This window comes from Dermochelys coriacea, chromosome 12 (genome assembly GCF_009764565.3).
Source record: "Dermochelys coriacea isolate rDerCor1 chromosome 12, rDerCor1.pri.v4, whole genome shotgun sequence".
In the NCBI taxonomy this organism is placed as follows: Eukaryota; Metazoa; Chordata; order Testudines; family Dermochelyidae; genus Dermochelys; species Dermochelys coriacea.
The window spans coordinates 16,356,129-16,379,330 of NC_050079.1; the positions used below are offsets into that span (position 1 = coordinate 16,356,129).

At 43.9% G+C, this 23,202-nt stretch overlaps 1 non-coding gene across 1 annotated transcript; it reads left to right on the forward strand.

Moving 5' to 3' along the window:
- Positions 1-22,609: 22,609 nt before the first annotated feature.
- Positions 22,610-22,739, forward strand: LOC119841494. The gene has a single exon (XR_005288567.1). It is a non-coding gene; the product is annotated as a small nucleolar RNA SNORA5 (small nucleolar RNA).
- The last annotated feature ends 463 nt before the right edge of the window (positions 22,740-23,202 follow it).

Below are 23,202 nucleotides of genomic sequence, written 5' to 3' on the forward strand. Positions count from 1 at the left end.
AGAAGTCTACAAAATGGTGGAGAAAGTGAATAAGGAAGGGTTTTTTACTCCTCCACATAACACAAGAACCAGGGGTCACCCAATGAAATTAATAGGCCACAGGTTTAAAACAAACAAAAAGAAGTACTTTTTCACACAACACACAGTTTACCTGTGGAACTCATTGCCTGGGGATGTTGTGAAGGCCAGAACTATAATAGGGTTCAAAAAAGAACCGGATAAGTTCATGGAGGATAGGTCCATCAATGGCTATTAGCCATTAGATGTAACCCCATGCTCTGGGTGTCCCTAAGCTGGCAGTGGTTAACAAGGGATGGATCACTCAATGATTGCCTATTATTTCCTCTCAAGATCTGACACTGGCCACTGTTGGAAGACAAGATACCAGGCTAGATGGACCATTGATCTGACCCAATATGACCATTCCTGTGTGTGTAAAATGTCGGACATTTTGCAGGGTCAATTTATTCTGTTTGAATACTTGGTTCTTTAAGTCACTATATGTGGGATATAAATGGCTACAATATTTTTAACATTTTATCTAAGATATCATAGTAGGACTCTAAACAGGCCTTCAGTTCAAAGTAGTATATTGTCTACAGAAGCATCCATGGGGTCCTTCCTTCCTTCCTTTTTCCCTCCAATCTTTCTATTTACTGGTTTTCTTGCGGTTTTATAATCTTTAAATGCTGATGGTTTAAGTTCCAAGCCTGAAAGGTGCTACTGAGCACATTCTACTTCTGTTAAAAGTCAGAGGAGCTGAGGGCATCAGCACCTTCTAAAGAAGATGCTCATAATCTTGTGGGATCCGGCCCCCATGTTGTAAACACATCAACGTTATATACTTCTTTGCTGCTTCCACCATTGGTTTATTTTTTCCTGCTGGTTCTAGTAAATTGCAAAAAATCATACATGGATGAGTATTTTATATATAAACTCTCCTGTCCTTTCTGTGCACTTTATGCCAGAAGCTATAAGAAAGGGCAGTCCCAAAATATGTGCAAATGTTTGCCAATTACATCACAACACCCTTAACATCCATTGGAAAGCTTCTTTTTATTCATTTATTTGCTACATGAGAAGAGTCTTAAGTTGTTTTCACAACTGTGTATGAGTTAGGAAAATCTTTAAATACAAACTCCACATTGCAGGCGAAATCCTGGGTGTGCAAGGAAAAAGGATGGATAGTCACGGCCTTTTGTGGTCTATTTAATTGAGCACAGGACTTGGAGTCAAGGGGCCCGGAGTCCTAGTTATAGCTCTGACACTGAGACTATGGGACATTAGGCAAGTCACTTAACCTCTGTGCCTCAGTTATCTGATCTGTAAAATGGGAATAATGTTTTTCAAACTTTGTGAAGCATAGTTCTGCATCTATGGATGAAAAATCACTGTATAAGGTAGCATGATTATAGCCGTAGAGCAACAGATTTGCTTGAGGAAAAGGGGTGGACATTAGCAGAAACCCAAGACACATATATGCAACTAGCCCTTAACATCAGCAAGCAAGTTTCTTCTGAAGAAAGCTGCAATAACCAGCACTCTCCAGTATGCAGGATTATCCCTATGTGTCCATCTGTACAGCAGTAACAGGATTCTTATCATAGCAGGCACAGCTGTGTGTGCTACCCATGCTGTTAGGTTTTGGACCTATATTGATGTTATTATAAATGCTACAGATTATGTATCATATATAATATTATATATATATTATATTATATATATAATGTCTTCTGTATTGCCACTGATTAGGGAGGAATTTGTCTAATTTTCTCTTTGCTCTACACACAAATTCAAAAATGGTTCTGGAACTTGAATTCTAAGCTCTTGTCCCACAACTCGGTTTGCTCCTACCTCTTATTGTTGCAGTTCACAGATACCAGGAGTATAAATAAAATAGATGCTGCTGCTTGGTAATGATTATATTTCCAGGTAGGGCAGGACATTCCATGCCACAGTGCTCTGAAAGTGCTTTAAGGTGCATTGAGGTTTGATGTACTTTTATGCACCCAGATGTTAAGTGAAGCACCATGGCAACGCTATCCCTGACTAGCCATATTGGTATGTGCACCTGCATATGATTTACCCCACTCAGTCATGAATTTTTACTGATGTTATTCCATATGCACAGTTATGAAAACTCAGGACCTGCATGTAACTGCATTCTTTACAGGTGAATGGCAAGGAAAGGAGCTGTCTTATTCCCCTCTAATGCCACCATCCTAAATATACACAATACAGGTTTAATGTTCTCTAACAGCAAATGGAAATTGTTGGCAACAACATGGCAACAAGAACTGATCGCATGACATAACAACTTAGGCTGTTGAGACTTGTATGATTACCAGCAGCTGAAAGGTATCAACATTTACTGCCAAACTAAAGCAAATCTTTAAAGGTGCATACTAAAAAGGTAATTGACAAGGCAAGTTGTAATTTTAACACATTAGCTGGTCAAGGTAAATCCTAGGCGAATCTCAGGCTTTACTTTGACTATGTGATAAATGAAGGGGGGAGAAGCTCCCTTTTATGGGCACCCACCCAGCCAGCTGGCTATAAGTCCCTCTTGGTGGCTGTTCTTCGCTTGCTTTACCCGTAAAGGGTTAAAAAAGTCCCATCCCCCGGTAAAGGAAAGGGAGTGGGCACCAAACCAAAAGAGCCAATGGGAAGTCTAGAACATTTTAAAATGGGGGGGAACTTCCCCTTTGTGTCTGTTGTGGCTCTCTGGGAAAGAGGGGAACAGTTATGCTATGAGAAGCTTTAAGCCAGGTATGATCAGAGATCATATCTAGAATGACTTATTTGCAACCCCCAGATGTGTAAGTAGATCAGGAATGTTTAGAAAGACGCAATTATGTTTATTTCTTATGGCTAGTGGACTCCTCTGTACTAACCCCAATTGCTTTTGTTTGCTTGTAACCTTTAAGTTGAACCTCCAAGAGAGCTATTTTGGGTGCTTAATTTTTGGAATTGCTCTTTCAAAATCTAGCAAAAGCCTACATTCCAGATGTATTTTCTTTCTTTTTGTTTTTAATAAAATTTACTTGTTAAGAACAGGATTGATTTTCTGGTGTCCTAAGAGATTTGTGTATATGTTGTTTAATTAGCTGGTGGCAACAGCTAATTTCCTTTGTTTTCTTTCTCAGCTCTTCCTTGGGGGGGTTGTGAAAGGGCTTGAGGGTACCCCACAGGAAGGAATTCCCAAGTGTGCCTTCCTGGGTTCCAAAAAGGGTTTTTCATTTGAGTGGTGGCAGCATCTACCCATCCACGATCAGAGAAACGCTATAACCTTGGGAGTTTAATACAAGACTGGAGTGGCTAGTATTAATTTTTAAGAATCCTTGTGGGCCCCACCTTCTGCATTCTCAGTGCCAGAGTGGGGAATCAGCCTTGACAGACTATCTAATGGGTATAACCAGTAATGTAAGATATTATTTCCCCACCGTAGGCATGACCTAAATAGTTTATCAAAGTAACGTCACTTATTGTTAATAGCAAAAGACACTTGGGCATTGCCTTCTGAAATGGGTCCTAAAATCTGCAAGAAGTAGGCTGATGTTATTTCACTGACAGAAGCATTTATTGTCTTGCTTGTTTGCAGGCCATTTCCTCAGGATAATACAATTATCATTACTTAGTTAGCAAATACATTAGCTAGCTTTTTTTTTTCCACCAAATGCATCCGATGAAGTGAGCTGTAGCTCACGAAAGCTTATGCTCTAATAAATTTGTTAGTCTCTAAGGTGCCACAAGTACTCCTTTTCTTTTTGCGAATACAGACTAACAGGGCTGCTACTCTGAAACCTGTCATTAGCTAGTTGTTTATTTTAACACTTCATTAACCTAATGGGGTCTTGGAATGAGCAAGGTGGATTACTTGTTTAAATCTTGTTTGCTTTGTATGTTGTTGAATAGGGGAATAAGCATCTAAATCAATAAAATTTAGCCTCTGGTTTGAACTACAAGTATGTTGTTTACAGGATCTGAGCTAACTTTTAAAACAATCCAGCTAGCCTTGTTTCCTAACAACAGAATTTTCACTGAACTAGACACATGTAGACAATTAGCCTAGTTTGGAACATATGAATCAAGTTGGCCAAGCCCAGAGAAGATCTGGAAACCTATTTCTCAGTACTTCTCATTAAACGGGTGTGCTAAACGATTTGGTGGCAGAGTGAATTAGTGAGCTTCTGACCTTTCAGCTCTGGAAACTTGTGTACAATCTGCCTCGGACTGCACGTATATGGATTAGGTGATTTCAGCATAGTCTGAAATGAAAGTTTATTTTCATTTCACATAAAGTGCCTGCTACTGGTAAGCTTCCTGCTCAGGGAAGACAAAGTATGGAATAGGAGACCTCCGGCCAGTTAGAATAGAGGTACTTTAGCAGTGTTGTGGGCAGCATTTTACACATCACTGCCTCCTTATTCCTGCAGGGCTATCTTAAGCTCTTTTATAGATTTTATATTCAATACCCTCCCCACAAAAGACTAAGAAAAATACAGTACTTCGTGGTCCATAACTTGGATCTTTTTTACTGTCCTTTTGTTCCATTTAAAAATCTTGTTATGGTAGTTTACTAATAGCCAAAATGGAAATGCAGAAAACAACCCAGTAAAATAATTAACATTCATTACAATAAAGAAACTATTCCTTATATTATACAGCTTTCTTGTGACCAGTTGTGCTTAATCTGCTCCATGCAGATATTTATGCCATATGTTAATGAGTACTGTTGTCCTTTTGGGTAGCTGTAAAGATTTACATTTGTAGCATAATTTGTTTTCTATGATTTATGTGGAATTAACATCCCTCATACTTTTCAGAAGAGCTTTCATTATGGAAGAGTTTGTTGCTAGCGGTAAACTGTTGTAGCTCCATTGACGTCAATATTCCTTGCAACACTAACAAGAAGAACACTGAGAAGGTATTAAATGCACAAATATAGCATGCCCGATGTGATCTGATGTGCTTATTTCTCCGTGCTTTTCACACTTGGTCATGCATTTAAGAAGTCTGGTATTAAGCTGTTGTTTCTTGATCTCATAAATGTAAATCAAAATCCAATACCAGAGCTTGCCCTATTACTTCAGCACCCCCAAAAGGAATAGAAAGCATCTCACTGTTTCAGTTAGTTAGAATCCCTCCAATCACAGCACACCCTGTTGTAGCTAGTACCACCCCTCCTCTCTCTCTCTCAACTGAACCTCTAAGAGACTTCTATAGTCCTTCTATCATACGATCCTCAGTCATGTGACCCTTCAGGGTCAGGTCTGAAAGAGCCCACAGCCCCATTAGTGTCTAGAAGCACCTTTCCTTTAAAGGGCCAGCTCGCTGTGTTATAGGCATATTAATGTGTGGACATGTACTAATGAGGGACCACTTCCAGTGTACAAATCCCCATCCCTCGGCCTTTCTATTGAGTGACAACAACAGAACTGGTTGTGATAATGGGTTTTGTGCTATGGAGACTTGCCTGCAGTGAGACCACCACTTCATTTCACGTAAGCCATTAAATGAACATCACATGTTAATAAAGAATTATTATTAATAACAGTCAGAAGTTAGATAGTGCTCCATGCTCAAAGCACTTTACAGACATTAACTAATCAACGATGGTTATTTTTAGTCACTGCCAAGCTGCACTAGATTAGAACCAGTGACCATGAAGTGAGAGGCTTCATAAACAGCCACCTGAGACTTTCTGCCTCTGGATACGTCTACATGTGAGCTGAAAGTTGTGATTCCCAGTTCATAGAAACCTCTCCATATTAGCTCAGCTCTAGGTAGCATCTAAGAAATAGCAGTGTGTCTGCAGTGGCTGAGGCTGGCCACCCCAAGACCAATCCTGCCTGAATGCCTGGACATGTATTAGGGTAGCTAGCCTCAACCTCCACCTGTGCTGCTTCAGGCACACTGCTGGTTTTAGGGGCTAACTGAGCAGCGCTAGCACAGGTATGTCCACATGAGCTGGGACTCACACTCCCAGTTCAAATAGGTGCACCTTCTATTCCAGGTAAGAGAACTATGCAAATTCAGACATGTAATGCTCTATGTCATAACTCAATTTGAAATACAAGTACAGTAACTCCTCACTTAACATCCTAGTTATGTTCTTGAAAAATGCAACTTCAAGTGAAATGATGTTAAGTGAATCCAATTTCCCCATAAGAATTAATGTAGGGGGGAGGCTTAGGATCCAGAGAAATTTTTTTTTCCAAAGACAAAAAAGACATTATATACTGTGACAAAGTTCCTCCTCTGCCTTGATGGGTCCTGCACTTTCTGGCAGATTTGCTCGCCTCAGAGATTCACGCCACAGAGATTCAGTTTGGCTACTTTTGCTAGTGGCTCAAACCTGCCGTTCACTCAGCTAACCTTATCACTGGCCAGCATGGGGAAAAGGAAGGAGAACAATCTCTGGAGTCTCCGCTAGTCCACCTATTGGGTCGGGGGACAGGCCAGGGATCTTCCCCTCTGGTGGGATCCACAGTCCAAGTCAACTCCTCCTGTATCCAAGAGGGGGATGGGGGGAACCCAGGCCCACCCTCTACTCCAGGTTCCAGCCCAGGGCCCTGTGGATCACAGCTGTCTATAGCATTTTATGTGACAGCTACAACTCCCTGGGCTACTTCCCTATGGCCTCTTCCCACCACCTTCTGTATCCTCACCACAGGACCTTCCTCCTGATGCCAGATAGTTTTTGTACTCCTCAGTCCTCCAGCAGCACATCCTCTCACCCTCAGCTCCTTGCACTGACTGAAGTGAGGTCCTTTTTAAACCTGGTTCCCTGATTAGCCTGCCTGTCTTAATTGATTCTAGCAGCTTCTTAATTGGCTCCAGATGTCCTAATTAGCCTGTCTGCCTTAATTGGTTCCAGCAAGTTCTTGATTGTTCTGGAACTGCCCCTCTCACCTTACCCAGAGGAAAGGGACCTGCTTAACCTGGGGCTAATATATCTGCCTTCTATCACTCTCCTGTAGCCATCTGGCCTGACCCTGTCACAATACTTATACAGTAGAAGTTTTAAACAAACAATTTAATACTGTACTTAGCTATCACAATTGTGAAGCTCAGTTCAGGTGGTGGAATCGGAGGCTGAAAAAGGGTGGATCATCCAGCGACTCCTCTTGCTGTTCTTTCCAAAGTGCCTGTGGGTGCTCAATCCCTGCCTCTTCCCCAGGCCAACCCCCACGGACTCACCCCGCCTCTTCCCACCTCTGCCCCTTCTCTACTCTGTGCCATGTCCTTGCTCCTCTCCCCAGCCTCCTGAATGCTGCAAAACAGCTGATTGCTGCAGGTGGGAGGCGTGGGGAGGGAGCAGGGAGTTGCTGATCCACAGGGCTGCCAGCGGGCAGGAGGCACTGGGAAGGAGGGAGCTGATAGGGGCTGCTAGCCCACCTTGGTTCCAAGCCCCCATGGCCAAACAATGTTATAAGCAAACATTGCACAACTTTAAATGAATATGTTCTCTAATAGATCAGCAACAAAACAATGTTAACCGGGACGATGTAAAGTGAGGAGTTACTGTACAAGCCTCTTTTATGAGTGTTAAGTTTTGTATTTATAATTCAAGCTTCAGCTGAAAGTTAAAGCTCAAAGTTATATAATTCACCAGTTGAAATGTTCACAACAGAATTCAAAACTACTTCAGTCTGAAATCCCAAATGATCAAAACTGATCATTTTTTATCTGAATTTGACTCCGAATTTGCCAGTAGTGGGAAAGTTATTTCTGGAAATGGGGATAGTCAATGTAATTTTTATGGACAATACATAGCAACAGTTGGAGTTGATTGTTTTCGTTGGTCCCTAACTCAATAATTTTGGGTGGAAGATTTCCTTCCTGTTGGTGAGATAATGCCCTCTGATTAGCTGATTGAAACGAAAACAAGATCAACTTCTTCCCCTGGACTTCCCCAAAAGATTTATATATCAATTAACACAGGCCACCCAATGTGTCTCAGATAGCATACAAGTGACACTCCTGGTCCCCATGGTTTTGTGATTTTCTCAGAGATACTGTTTATTACAATGCTTGTAACATATCCATTCTGCATAAGCTGATACTAAATTGTAATGCCTTTTAACTCTTTTCTCCAAAGCCTAAACCCATTAGCAGTGCTGCAGAAAGACTCCAACAGACAACATGATTTGATGCTTTAAATATAGGAGGATAGTACACCACTGAAAGACAAACTCACAAGAAGCCTTGGAAACCCTTAACACATGGCTTTTCATTATTTCATTTCATTTTTTAAAGGTTTACTCCCTTGACTAATGTAACTGCAACCACCTCTTCCACTGTTTCTTTCACTGTGACAGGATGTAAGTTTCTGAGCCTGGCTTGGTCATGTAGGGTTAGGAAAAACTGCTTCTTGTTGTCCTTCCCCCTTGTTCCCGTCTCTCTCTCTCTCTCTCCTTTTTCATCTTTCTTGTTAATTTACACAGCTTCCCACTTCCGAACTCTCCGGCTTCCAAAGGTATGACCCATGAGTTTAACATACCTTGTTAGTTGAATATGTCACTGAAAAGGTTTTTCCTCTCTGAAATATTCTGGGTCAGTTTTCCACCCCTGTTCTATTAGAAGTAAGTTTCAGGTCCTGATCCTACTAAATGCTGAGCACCTTCAACTGAGTGGGATCAGGATCAAGCCCATATGTTCTCCCATCTGAGTCCTACTAAAATCAGAGGCAGAGAGCCTGGCCCCATTGAAGTCAATAAGAGTTTTGCTATTAACTTCCAGGGGGCTCAGATTTCAGCCAGACTGTCTTCAATAATATGGTCTCTCTTCCCCCATTTCGCTCTGGTGGCAGAATTCTATGGAGCTTCCCACAGGAAGAGGAATTATTCTGAAGAAAGAGGGAAGATGATGGAAAAGGAGGAGAGAAGGTATTAAGGAGCGGTCCATGCCAGCAATGCAAAACCTACCCATTTATCCATCATTTTTCCGCTTTCAGACTGCAGAGAATATGGCTGCAGACCAGACCAGACCAGATCAATAATCTCATATCAGTGGTGCTGGAACATTTTAAGTAGAGCGGGTGATGAAAGCCAGCCCCCTTACTCCTGTCTGCTCCCCCCCATCCTGAGGCTGGGAGTAGGGCTGTGTCTCCGGGAGGGGGGGACCTGGACAGTGGTAAGGGGGCCAAGGCCACACTGGGAGCTGCCATGGGGCCAGGAGCAGAGCCCCAGCCATGGGGCCAGGTGCAGAGCACCGGGTGCAGGGCCAAGAGTGGAGCCAGGCATAGGGCCCCAGGCACAGGATCAGTGGCCAGGACCTGAGCCACAGGTCAGGTGAGGGGTTGGGGAGCAGAGTGTGGGCAAAGGGCTGGGCCAGGGCATAGGCACAGGAAGCACACCCAGGTTTTTGCTCACAGTGTCTGGGGAACAAGGCCAGCGGCCCCGCATAAAACCAGAGGTGCTGCAGCACCCCCACACCCCTACTTCCTGCACCTATTCCTCATATGCCTGAATTTGTGGACAACTGTTCTATCCTGTTAGTCTTAAAAAGAATTCCTCCAACCAGCACAGCGCCTGTCATGCGCAGGTATACCCAAACACCCCTTGTGGAAAGAGAGGTGTTATAGCCTGATGACCAAATCCAAATACCTTCCCTTTTCCTCAGGGCAGTATGACCTAATCGTATGACCTAGTATGACCTAGTCAATAGGATCGCCCTTCCATATAGGACCATAGGCGCAGTGGCCAACGTCCATGGTCCTGCCCCTATATTCAGGGCAGTACAGCCCAGTGGCCGAGTCAGTAGGACTATCCTTCAGGGCAGGCCAATATGGTCCAGTGGCCAGAGTCAGGAAGACTGCCCTTAGCTCCAGGGCAGTATGACCTAACCGTCAGAATCAACAGACCTCCCCTTCGATGTGGGGCATTATGGCTCAGTGGCCAGAGCCAATAGGGTTGCCCTTGTATGCTAGGCAGTGTGGTCTCATGGCCCAAGGAGGCTGGACTGACAGCCAGGATAAGGGGACCCAACCCTCCCTAGTCCACTGGGTCCCAGCCCAGAGCCCTAGCAGCGGCAAATGCACCTGCCACTCAGTAAGCAGGGATCCATGTGAAACACACTGTCTCGGTTCTACAACTGGAACAATGTCCGACTACCCTGGGCTACTTCATATTCTGTCTTCCTGCTCTGTAGTCCACAGGTCCTCTGGGGAAGTCAGCAGATAAAACTCCTGACGACGCCTTCTCCTCACAGGCTTCCGTGGCCCGCCAGGTATTTACCTGGGTCTCAGTGTGACTTGCCTCCATGGTCAGGGGCTCCAACAGCTCTCAGCCAGGACACTGCAACACATGTCTTCTCTCCTCCGTGGTCAGAAAAGACCGAGCTGGGCTCCTCCATTTTATACTGAGGTTCCAGTTGGAGAATGCCCAGCAGGAGTGAGGGGGTGTGGCTTCCTCAGCCCAGAGTATGGGGTTGATCCCTTCCTATGCATTCTGGGATGTATAAGCAGGAGTGTTGTAAGCAAGACACGAGAAGCAATCTTTCCACTCTAATCTGCACTGATTAGGCCTCAGCTGGAGTATTGTGCCTAGTTCTGGGCACTACATTTCAGGAAAGATGTGGATAAATTGATAAAGACTGTGGAAAAAGACCAAGAAGGGACATGATAACAGTTTTCAAATACATAAAAGGTTGTCCACCGCCAGGTAATTCCTGTGCAGTGCAGGGCAGGTATGCCCATCACAGGGCCAGATTCTTCCACCCTCATAATGAGCAGCACCTTACTGTGCAAGGCCTAATAGCATGAAGGTGCCACCCTTATCCAAATTGTAACAAGAATTCCCATGGTACTTTAAATATTATGCACAAAAACCTATGTTAAAAGAAAACTAAGGTTGCAAAGAAAAGCTCTCAAAAATTAGGAAGTGCCAGAATTAAGGTTGCCTTTGCAAACTTAATTTGTCCCCTGTGCATATGCATTATGATGCAGTCTTTAATTACACGATCACAATCTCCCCCTACCCCACCCCCCAACACCCCTGCATCCTTCAGTGCACAGGTTGGGCCTCCTCTGGGGATAAATCAGGGTTGGGTAGTGAACAGAACTGTTGTCTATAGGACTCCTGCCTCATTTGTTGTAGAAGTTGGAAGGTATGTGGTGAATGAAGCTGGGGACTGCAGGAAGAGAAAGGATTGGCTCATGGTTAACGCTGCCTTGGCAAATTGAATTCTATCCCTGCCTCTGCCACAGAGTTTCTATGTGATGCTGAGGAAGTCCTACTCTTCCCATCCAAGTCCCAGTCTTCTTTTCACCGTGGTTCCTAATGACAGTTTCCCTCCCTAGTCTCTTGGTCCAGCCAGTTCTAGTCTTCAACACCACACTCCTCATCTGATTTTAGCCTTTCCCCTAATCCTTGCCCCCAGTCCCAGTATCTGCCCAGGCTTCCTCTCCCAGTCAACCTGGCCAGCCAGTCCCATTAGCAATTATGGAAATCATGGAAGATGGGAAACATTCCAGAAGACTGGAAAAGGGCAAATATAGTGCCTATCTATAAAAAGGGAAATAAGGACAACCCAGGGAATTACAGACCAGTCAACTTAACTTCTGTACTTGAAAAGACAATGGAGCAAATAATTAAGCAATCAATTTGCAAACATCTAGAAGATAATAAGGTGATAAGTAACAGTCAGCATGAATTTGTCAACAACAAATCATGTCAAACCAACCTGATAGCTTTCTTTGACAGGGTAACAAGCTTTGTGGATGGGAGGAAGCAGTAGACATGGTATATCTTGACTTTAGTAAAGCTTTTGATATGGTCTCTCATGACCTTCTCATAAACAAACTAGGGAAATGCAACCTAGATGGAGCTACTGTAAGGTGGGTGCAAAACTGGTTGGAAAATTGTTCCCAGAGACTAGTTATCAGTGGTTCACGTTCATGCTAAAAGGGCATAATGAGTGGGGTCCCACAGGGATCAGTTCTGGGTCTGGTTCCATACAATATCTTCATCAATGATTTAGATAATGGCATAAAAAGTACACATATAAAGTTTGCGGATGATACAATGCTGGGAGGGGTTGCAAGTGCTTTGGAGGATAGGATTAAAATTCAAAATGATCTGGACAAACTGGAGAAATGGTCTGAAGTAAATAGGATGAAATTCAATAAGGACAAATGTAAAGTACTCCACTTAGGAAGGAACAATCAGTTGCACACATACAAAATGGGAAACGACTACCTTGGAAGGAATACAGCAAAAAGGGATCTGGGGTCATAGTGGACCACAAGCTAAATATGAGTCAACAGTGTAACACTGTTGCAAAAAAAGCAAACATTATTCTGGGATGTATAAGCAGGAGTATTGTGAGGAAGACACGAGAAGTAATCCTTCCACTCTACTCTGCACTGATTAGGCCTCAACTAGAGTATTGTGTCCAGTTCTGGGCACCACATTTCAGGAAAGATGTGGATAAATTGGAGAAAATCCAGACAAGAGCAACAAAAATGATTAAAGGTCTAGAAAACATGACCAGTGAGGGAAGATTGAAAAAATTGGGTTTGTTTAGTCTGGAGAAAAGAAGACTGAGAGGGGACATGATAACACTTTTCAAGTATGTAAAAGGTTGTTACAAGGAGGAGGGAGAAGACTTGTTCTTCTTCACCTCTGAGGATAGGACAAGAAGCAATGGGCTTAAATAGCAGCAAGGGCAGTTTAGGTTGGACATTAGGAAAAAATTCCTAACTGTCAGGGTAGTTAAGCACTGGAATAAATTGCCTAGGGAGGTTGTGGAATCTCCAACATTGGAGATTTTTAAGAGCAGATTAGACAAACACCTGTCAGGAATGGTCTAGATAATACTTAGTCCTGCCATGAGTGCAGGAGACTGGACTAGATGACCTCTCGAGGTCCCTTCCAGTCCTATGATTCTATGATTTCCATCCACCCAGCTTCTTGTCCAATCTGTCTTCCACTCCTCCAACCTCAGCTCCCAGTCCCAAAGACTCAACCCCCATTCCTCCCACTGACTCACAGCCCCAGTCTCCTTGTCTGGCCAGTCCCAGTTTGTCCTCTTCCCTTCCCACTTCCTCCCAGGGTTATCTCTCTGCAAACCAGACTCACAATCCACTCCCTCAAACTCCCATCCCCAAGCCTAGTTCTTATCCCTTCTGCATTCAAGTCAGGCAGCTTCCTCCTCCACAGTGTCTGGGTGCCAGTAAGGAGGTCATTGAGAGCATAAGGGAGGCAGTCTCTAGCCTCTCAATTCCAGTATCTGGCTCCACCCTGGCCCACAGCAGCAGGGACCTGCAATTGTAGGGAAAGACCTGCCCAGCCCCAGTAGCACTGGGTTGGAGCATGCTCAGTTTCTCAGCGGGATGATGCATGCACAGTCCCATCAGACATAGCAGTTGTGGGGCTGGAGCATGCTCAGTGCAGACAGAATCTTCAGAGAATTTAGCTGTGAAACTTTAACAAGTGTCTACTGCGCCTGTCCAAACAGAGTTTTTTCCAAAGGCTTATAACTTTGCCAGATGTAGGCCGTTTTTCATGGGAATTGCAAAAAGCACATCTGACATGAAAGCCATCCCTCTGCCAAATTTCCTGTCCCTGTTCCAAAGCCTGGAGTGCTAGGGCTTGTCAGCAAACAGCTGTAATTTTTTTTTTTTAAACATTGGCAAAACATCTTTCCCCCCCAATCTTATTCTCTGAAATGGTTGAACCATTTTTAATTGTTCTTTTAAAAAAAAATCAATCTGAAGCAGACACCCACTTGGGAAATGTCAATCCAAATGCTTACTGTTTGGCAAAGTTATATGCAACTGAAAGCAGGATCTTATAATGAGAAGTGTTGGGCAACCCTAATTTGCAGTGCTACCAGCTATACTTAAAAAAACGGTCTGAAATGGCATTTGGCAGCATTTTACACCCACTTTGCAATGGTATAAATGATAATACAAGGTATAAGGTAACAGTGGGTAGGACCCAGAGAGAGTTTAAGTGATTTGCCAACAGTATAGAGAAAGGTTGTGCCAGAACTGAAACAGAACACTGGTGTTACAGAACCACTGCTGATGCACCAGACTCCTTCATGTGTCTCAAAATCTGCTTCAAATTTCTGTTCTTAGACCAGCTGTAAAATCAGACTAATATATACCTATCTTTATATAAAGCAATTTGCAATCTGTAGATAAAAAGCATTAGGAAGGTGCATTATTATCTCTCTTTTTCAGGAGTAAGAAAGGCACAAAGATATTTATTGTCTTGACTGAGATCATTCATTGTGGCCAAGTGGATTTAGCTCTGGCTGTGAAACCAGAGATCTAGCATCCAGTCTAACACTGATGTGTTTTTGTTTGTTGGTTTTTTAGCATTTTTTCCATTGTTCAGGGGAAGGCAAGCTGTACTACATATGTGTGCATAGATCAGTTAGCTATGCATCAAGTATGGATATTTTGTGAGGTATGGATTGAATGAGACAGGATTCCACAGGAGACCTGGTTTCAGTCATTAAGCACTTTACAAAGGAGTGTGGAAAAAGCTGTTCTGATGGTGTCTGTATAAAATTTCCTCTCTCTCTCTCTCTCTCTTTTTTAAATAGACAAAACACTCTTGGAAGTGCTATATAAAACAACTAGAGCTGCTCAAAATATTTTTAATTTTGAAAATGTAATGACATTTAAAATTGTTCTAAAATGAGAATTTTTTTCCAATTTTTTTAAATATTTCCAGCTCTAAAAGTTAAGGGAATGATAAGACTGCACGATAAAACACTCATAACTTACAAAATGTGGATGTATGCAAGTGCATTTGCAGAAAGATACAGACTCTTCTTACCCAATCACTGTATTGTATTATTTCAGAAAGAGTATGTACTATACAGGTGATTTTTCTTTGTTTTTTTGGGGGGGGGGGTTAAACAGTTGTAGGAGATGCATATATAACAACCCATTAAAAACTATAGCTTTCACCAATATAGGTGTTAGTAAAATGTCAAAATTAGATTTTTGATGAGAAAGAGTAACAAATTTGTCATAAAAAATGTGCCCTTTTTTTGACCAGCTCTATTCAGCTCCAAAAGCACAAACCCCTACCAGTGAAGTTAAACAGGCTCTTAGCTTATATGTGAACCAGGGAGTACAGGCAAAAATGATCATCATCATTTAGCCAGTGTATTATACAGGCACAATAAGAGGAAACTCCCTGCAGCAGTCTGAAGTTGTCAGAAGTTAAAGTTCCTGTACAGGTCACCAATTTGGGTCACCACAGAACCTGGGATCTTCCCAGGAACATATTAGATCAGATCCAGGGTTAGGGTTGCCAACCCTCCCGGATTAGCCAGGAGTCTCCTGGAATTGGGCTTGATCTTCTGGAGGCTACTGAAGCCAATCCTGGAGCTTTTTTGGACACAAAGTCCGGCGCAGGGTCAGCAACATATCTGTACATGGACACAAGTGTTCTTGGTAAAAATTTTGAGGTCCGTGGTAATTTTTCAAAAAATTGAATGACTGAATGACATGCCCCTCCCAATGTCTGACATTAAGTACAGTAATTTTGTCAAGTGTCTGTCATGCAACATGGTGGTGCCAACCCCTGGTTCGGTGGCTCAGCAGGACTAAGTCAGGCTCCCTTCCTGCCCTGGCTCTGCGTGGCTCCTGGAAGCAGCCGGCATGTCCAGCTCCTAGGCCCAGGGACAGCCAGGGGGTCTCTGCATCCTGCTCCTACCCTGAGCACGGACTCCACAGCTCCCGCAGCCGATGGGAGCTGTGGGGGTGGTTCCTGAAGGCAGGGGCAGTGGTAAGCTGGAGCCAGTTCACACCAGTTCACTAGAACCGGTTATTAAATTGAGAAGCCCTTTTAGAACCGGTTGTTCTATGAGGGACAACCGATTCTAAAAGGGCTTCTAAATTTAACCAGCCAAAAGTGGCGCCTTAGGCACCGACTCCATGGGTGCTCCAGCTCTGGAGCACCCAAGGGGAAAATTTGGTGGGTGTAGAGCACCCACTGGCAGCTCCCTGCCCCAGCTCACCTCAGCCTGAGCGGGAAGCCGCCTCCTGCTTCTCAGCCTGCCCCAGCTTCCTGCGTGAACAGCTGATTCGCGGGAGCCGGGGGGGGCGGAGAAGCAGAGCTGGCAGGGAGGGGTGCCGGGGAGGAGGTGGAGGCGGAGCGGAGGTGAGCTGGGGCCGGGCACAGGGTGGGGAGCTGCCGGTGGGTGCTCTGCACCCACCAAATTTTCCCTGTGGGTGCTCCAGTCCCGAAGCACACAGGGAGTCAGCGCCTAAGGTGCCACTTTTGATGTGATCAGTGGAGGAGCGACTGCTCCCCCTGCTCCCCCCCAGCTATGCTCCCCCACCCTAGGAACCAGAGAGATCTGCTGGCTGCTTCCTGGGAGCTGCCCCACGTAAGCGCCACCGGGACTCCCCACCTTGCCCCCCGGCAGGTGCCTCTGGCTCTTATGGGTGGGGTGGGCACCCACTTCGGTGGCCCACAAGACCCTCCTTCCTGGTTCTGGGGGCAGTCAGGGGACAGGAGTGGATGGGTTAGGAGTCCTGGGGGGCATCAAGGAACACAGAGGGGGTTGGATGGGGCAGGAGTCTCGGGGGGCAGGAGTGGGCAATGACCCCCTCGTGGGGTGAGGAGGGAACCCATTAAGATTTTGGCAGCTCATCACTGGGCAGGGGCAGCTCTCAGAGCCACCTAGCCACCCCTGAGCCTAGGAGCCAACCGAGGAGCTGCCCGAGGTAAGCGCTGCCCAACTGGAGCCCACAACCTGAACCGCCTCCTGCACCCCAGACCTACCCCAGTCCTGAGCCCCCTCCCGCACTCAAACTCCTTCCCAGAGCCCACACCCCTCACCCTTTCCCACATTCCAACCCCCGCCCCAGACTCAGCCCAGAGCCTCCTCCCACACTCCAAACCCCCATCCCCCAGCCAACCCCATCCTGTACCCCAACCCTCTGCCCCAGCTCAGTGAAAGTGAGTGAGGGTGTGGGAGAGCGAGCGATAGGGGAGAGAGATGGAGCAAGGGGGCATGGCTTCAGGGAAGGTGCGGGGCAGGGGACAGGACAAGGGTGTTTGGATTTGTGCGATTAGACAGTTGGCAACCCTATCCAGGGTCCATCTACTCCAGTACCCTTTCTCCATCAATAGCCTGCCCCAGACGCTTCAGAGGAATGTCCAAGAAACCCCACAGTAGGCGGATGTGGAATAATCTGCCCGTCCTCCCATAAAGGTCTAATCCAAAAGGAAAAACCCATGCTACTTCAGTTCAGGGAGGACTCCTGCAGTTGTAAGTAGCAAGCCCTTCACCTTAAACCAGTGGTTCCCAAACTGGGATTCGTGAACCCCAGGGTTTCGCAAAATGTTACAGGGGGTTCTCAGGGAAAAAATTCCCTAATGGCAGACAGAGCTGTCCCTAGGAACCCCAGGCAGCATGGGGCCAGTAGCCCAGAGTCCCTGGACTTCCAAGAGCTAAGCAGATCAAAGCAAACATATCCATCACACTGAGGAGATTTAAACTTCAAGACTCCTTATAAGAAATGGATAGGGAGGTAGATATTTTTTGCTGTCTTTAAAATTAAATAGGCAGCTAGTATTATTTTTAAAATTATTTTGAAGAACAAGTTTAAGCTTTATTGTAACGTGCGTTGTTTGCCTGGACTGCATGAATGCCTGTGTAGGAGGAACTCTTTGAGCTGGCTTCTTAAATACCGTCATGCTGTTTCACATCTGATACTCCTTGATGAAACATAGGAGCCTTGTCTTATAACAGGCTTATTCAAAGTGATACAAGCTATGAAAGTGAGATCTTGGAAGAGTGTTGTCGTTTTCAAATATAATAAAAATACTGTAATGATAAATAATAATTATTGTGTAATAAGCATGTCATAAAAACAAATTTTATATTTCCAAGATCACTGCTTTTATAATTTACACTCAGGTAAAGGAGAAAAATCCCTGGAAATATTCATTTTTAGGAGGGGGTTCACGAGACTTGACATTTTAGTGAAAGAGGTTCACAGGTTGTTAAAGTTTGGGAACCACTGGCTTAAACAAACAAGACTTTAACCTTCAAAGTGCTTAAAAATGGAAAACATGTCTTAAAAGAATTAGAAAATTCAAAACCAAAGACTATTTTAAAAAACAGCTGAAGTTGCTAACTGACAACATTGTATGGGTTAGATACTATGTTTATGGCAAAAAAATGCATATTCCATGCACACAATCTATACTCTGACCCAAAATTCTTATTCTTTCAACTCAAATATCAAAATATAATCACAAACACAAAAATGTTTCTGAAAAAGTAACAATTATATAAATTCACATGAGTGACATATAATCAGTCCCAGCTGCAAATAAACATCATTGTGCCATAAATCAGCAGTTATACACTTTTGCAATTAATCTACATATATATTCTCCCCAACAGCAACAAATAGTTTATCAAAATAAATCTGTATTTATAATTAACTGTTTATTCAAGCTTGAAATCAAGATAATAAAACATTTATGAGTCAGAAATAAGGTTAGTGTGCTGCTGAAATATATCACTTGGTAATAATGGGCAAGATCCTGGCCCCTAACTAATGCTGCTTTGTGCTCCCTTACAACACTAAGCAGGCATAGGGTTACCATAAAGATACAATCAAGGATTCCCACTGACAAGGGGGCATGTCAGGTTGGCGACAGAAGGGAAAGAATGTACGGTATGCTACTGATCCTGGGCTGGTGCAGCAATCCCTGTGGCATCATTACAACCAGCATAGTTTAAAAAACATCCCTTAGGCTGCTCTAAATTACACAGGCAGCCAATTCTGCCCCTGGCTGGCCCAGGATCAGAGGAACAGAGAGGTGGCTCAGAGCCACCTTTCCCTCCTGCTCTGCTCAGCTGCACTGATTCCAAATACAGCACAGCTGAAAATCCAGCCCCATGTGTTTATGTTTATCATGGGGGTAGTGTAGGATTTATGATGCCCTTAATTTTTCATTTCCTTGCTTTTACGTACTTGGGTTTCACAAATGGTGAGATAGGTACATTGTCACTGAGCAAACTTAACTAGATTTTAAATTGAAGTTTTCTGGGTTTAAAATGGATTGTGGCTTGGAATCTCGTAAGGCATTTGACGTTTGCAAAGGGTGCAATAAATTCTCACAAGGTGAGCAGGCCAACATCATATTGTTTTAGATCAGTGGTTCCCAGACTGGGGTACCTGAACCCCTGGGGGTTCACAAAATGTTACAGGGGGTTCTCAGGGAAAAAATTCCCTAATGGTGGACAGAGCTGTCCCTAGGAACCCCGGGCAGCATGGGGCCAGTAGCCCAGAGTCCCTGGACTTCCAAGAGCTAAGCAGAACAAAGCAAACATATCCATCACATTGAGGAGATTTAAACTTCAAGACTCCTTATAAGAAATGGAAAGAGAGGTAGATATTTTTTGCTGTCTTTAAAATTAAATAGGCAGCTAGTATTATTTTTAAAATTATTATGAAGAACAAGTTTAAGCTTTGTTGTAATGTGTGTTGTTTGCCTGGACTGCTCAAGACCTGAATGCCTGTGTAGGAGGAACTCTTTGAGCTGGCTTCTTAAATACCGTCATGCTGTTTCACATCTGATACTCCTTGATGAAACATAGGAGCCTTGTCTTATAACAGGCTTATTCAAAGTGATACAAGCTATGAAAGTGAGATCTTGGAAGAGTATTGTTGTTTTCATAATATAATAAAAATACTGTAATGATAAATAATAATTATTGTGTAATAAGCATGTCATAAAAACAAATTTTATATTTCCAAGATCACTGCTTTTATAATTTACACTCAGGTAAAGGAGAATAATCCCTGGAAATATTCATTTTTAGGAAGGGGTTCACGAGACTAGACATTTTAGTGAAAGGGGTTCACAGGTTGTTAAAGTTTGGGAACCACTTTTTAGATGGTACTTTATGGCAAGGTGTGACCAGATCAGTGAGCTTCTAAATAGTCTTTGTATTTCAAGAAAAATACCTTGAAACTACCAGCTGGCCACAAGTGCAAATAACTGAATTAGGTACTCTCTCTATCTGATGCCAGAGAGAATCCTAGCAACAGAGTTTGCTACCAGTGCAGTCTTTAATTTTGTATGCAGCAAGAGAAGCAAAGGGAGCTTATAACAGTTTCAATGGGATGAAACAAAGGCACAAAGAGACCTCAACATTCACAAAAAACAGGTGCAGACATGACATTGGCAATATCTCTGAGGCAGAAACCGGAGGATTTCACCACAGCAGAGACATAATTCAAACATCAGGCTAGAGTCCAGCTGCACTGCTGAGCTCAAGGCTATTAGGTATTCTTTGTTTTGTATTTTTTTTGTTTTGTTTTTTTTAATGTAGCCCAGGAGAGAGGGCGGGGAGATACTACAGTTACTTTTTCATTCCTTCCAGACCCATAGATTCAAGTTTACTTTGGAAAATCCAACCCTCAGAATTTATTTTGAAAGCACTGTACATCAAAAGTGCTCAGAACTGATACTGACCATAACATGGAACTTATGGCTTCTGGTTACTGCAGTCCAACATATTACAGTATGCAAAACAACATGATTGGTCACACAGGGAGACAAAAGAAAGCCACCACTACAGAGGTAAAATATTTCATGCTAGAAAAAGTTGCTGGATTTTGGAAATACATTCTTTCAAAAAAAAATGTCTGAACATCTTTGCCACCGTTTTAAGGAAGGTGACAGCACTCATAAGAGATTTTTTTTCCCCTCCTTTGTTGTGATTTGATGCAGACCTCCTCTCCAGTGACAGCCAGATTGTGGAAAGCCCAGAGATCTCTACAACAGGCAGTCCACTAATGACTCAAAATTTGTCTAAAATACACAGAGAAAAAGGAAACACAATAGAATTAACATTTCATTAGCCCATCAACCAATGCTCAGGAATCCAAATGATCTAACTCCTTTTGACACTTATGATTAATAGTATTATTTCATTCAGGTTCCAGGGATCCACCGGTCAATCTTGGTGTGTGTAGCTCTATTGATAAGCCACTACAAACCACATGTATTCAAAGAGTACACCATGAGGAAACCGGAGGAGTATTTTTAGTGATTTGTTTGAATGACTCATATTTTTTGGTCTGCAAAGTTTGAAAAACTGTTTTTCTTTTTACAGGCAGATTCAATTTCTCTCTCTTCCTTTCCATACCCATTGCAAAAATTCCTAAAGTCACAGGCTGGCTTCAAAATCCTGGCACATTTAACAATTGCCATTTTTGCCGCACCAACCTGATCATTTTCCTTTTAACATCTTCACTGCACCAGCAACCATGCTTCTAAATCTTATTGATGTCCCATTGCTTTCAACAGGGTGTGTGTTATGACTACACACCCATTGTAATGCATCTTGGCATATGGGAGGGGTCATTGTACTAGGTGTACTTTGCTCAGTCAGCAGAAGCAAAAGGGTTAATTAATTAGTGTCATTTGTGTAATTTTAGGACATTGCTTCTCCATGCATTTGTGTAAGAATCACAATCCTCCCTAGCAACATCATGAGTTCCTTCACAAATTAACAGGATTCATTATAATTTCCAGCCACAAATAAAAGGTTTAATAAGTTCTAGAAGGTCCCTAGTCATGGAAAAATTCTCACACACAAGTAAAATCAGATATGTCAAGTATATTCAGGCTTGTGAACAATTTATTACTTATGCAAAATCAGGTCTAGTAGAGTGTTGCATAGCTCTGGCCCCCTTTTCCTGTACAGATAGCAAAAACACCACATTAAATAGAAGTGGAATGCATGAAGACTCTTAACTGAAGGAATGGATATGTGTGCTCTGAGTGACAGCATGGTCTAGCACATTGATCATGGAACTGGCAGACAAGAATTTCAGACGCAGTATCTGTTTTCGCAAAAAGAAAAGGAGTACTTGTGGCACCTTAGAAACTAACAAATTTATTTGAGCATACGCTTTTGTGAGCTAGTCTCTAAGGTGCCACAGGTACTCCTTTTCTTTTTGCGAATACAGACTAACACAGCTGTTACTCTGAAAACTATCTGTTTTGTCACTGATTTGTGTGACCTTGGGCAAGTAATTTGACTTTCACTGGCCAGATTTCCAAGAGTTCAGCACCTAACATACTGAGCCCTTTGGAAAATCTGGCCACTTCTTTTAGTGTTTAAGTGGGCAACTGAGTTCTTTTGAAAGTCTGGCTCTATGTATCTCAGTTGCTCCATATGATAAATAAGGATAACAACATTCACCTACACTTCAGTACTGTTAGAACTAATTATTATTTTTACAAAATTTTGCAGATGTAAAGAACTATATAAGTGCTAAGTACAGTAGATGCTCGTTAGTAGCCCTTTTGCTATGTTACTCCTACGCGGCTGCTGCTGTTATGGGGAGTGTCATCTGAACAAAGACAGCCTGCTTTTTCTGATATGTAAAACAGTACAGTACACCAAAGGCAGTGCACCCTATTGATGCCCTTCCCTTACAGAGCCAGGGGCAAAAGCCCTGACCTCGCCCCCCCGCAAATTGAGCCAAAGCTCTATGTTCTCCCCATACCATAAGCAAGGGCCCCCCTGGCCTCCACCCCTCAGGGGCCCTGGTGAGGGAGTGGGCTGAGGTCCCCTGATGTTGCCTGTCATCGATGGCAGGTGTGTCACATTCCGCTCAGCCCTGGGACTGCCACGGCACCAGCTCAGCCTGCAGGGCCCAGTTCTCCTGCAGCAGGCGGGAGAGCACCCCTTCTCACTGGGAAAAGATGGGGGCAGAGAAAGGAGACAAAACCTATTGTCAGAGCAAGGGTTCAGCCCCAGAGAACCCCTGCCTGGCCCTGGGGCAGAGGGTGAGGGGAGCGACACTGAAACCAGTTTGGTTCAAGATGGAGGACACTGATGACAGATAGCTCATGCGGAAGTGGAGAAGGTAGGGGTGGGCTGTGGCATAGGAAGAGTTAAGGGTGTTTCAGAAGGGGTGGGGCAGCCCAACCATTGTGGAAGGGAATGGGGGGTGGAAACCCCAAGTTTGGGGGAGAATGGGGTGGGGAACCCCCAGTTGGCAAATGGCTGAGCAAGCCTGGCTGCCGGGGACAGGCTGAGGATGATCCCACTGACAGCTTTATGCTCCACCCTGGTGAGGGATGGCTGGCTGGGGAGGGCACCATGCGCAATCTGCAACAGAGGGTGGGGTGGCTCCTAGCACCAACAGGAGAGATGGGGGAGGGGGAAAGGGGACAGGTCAAT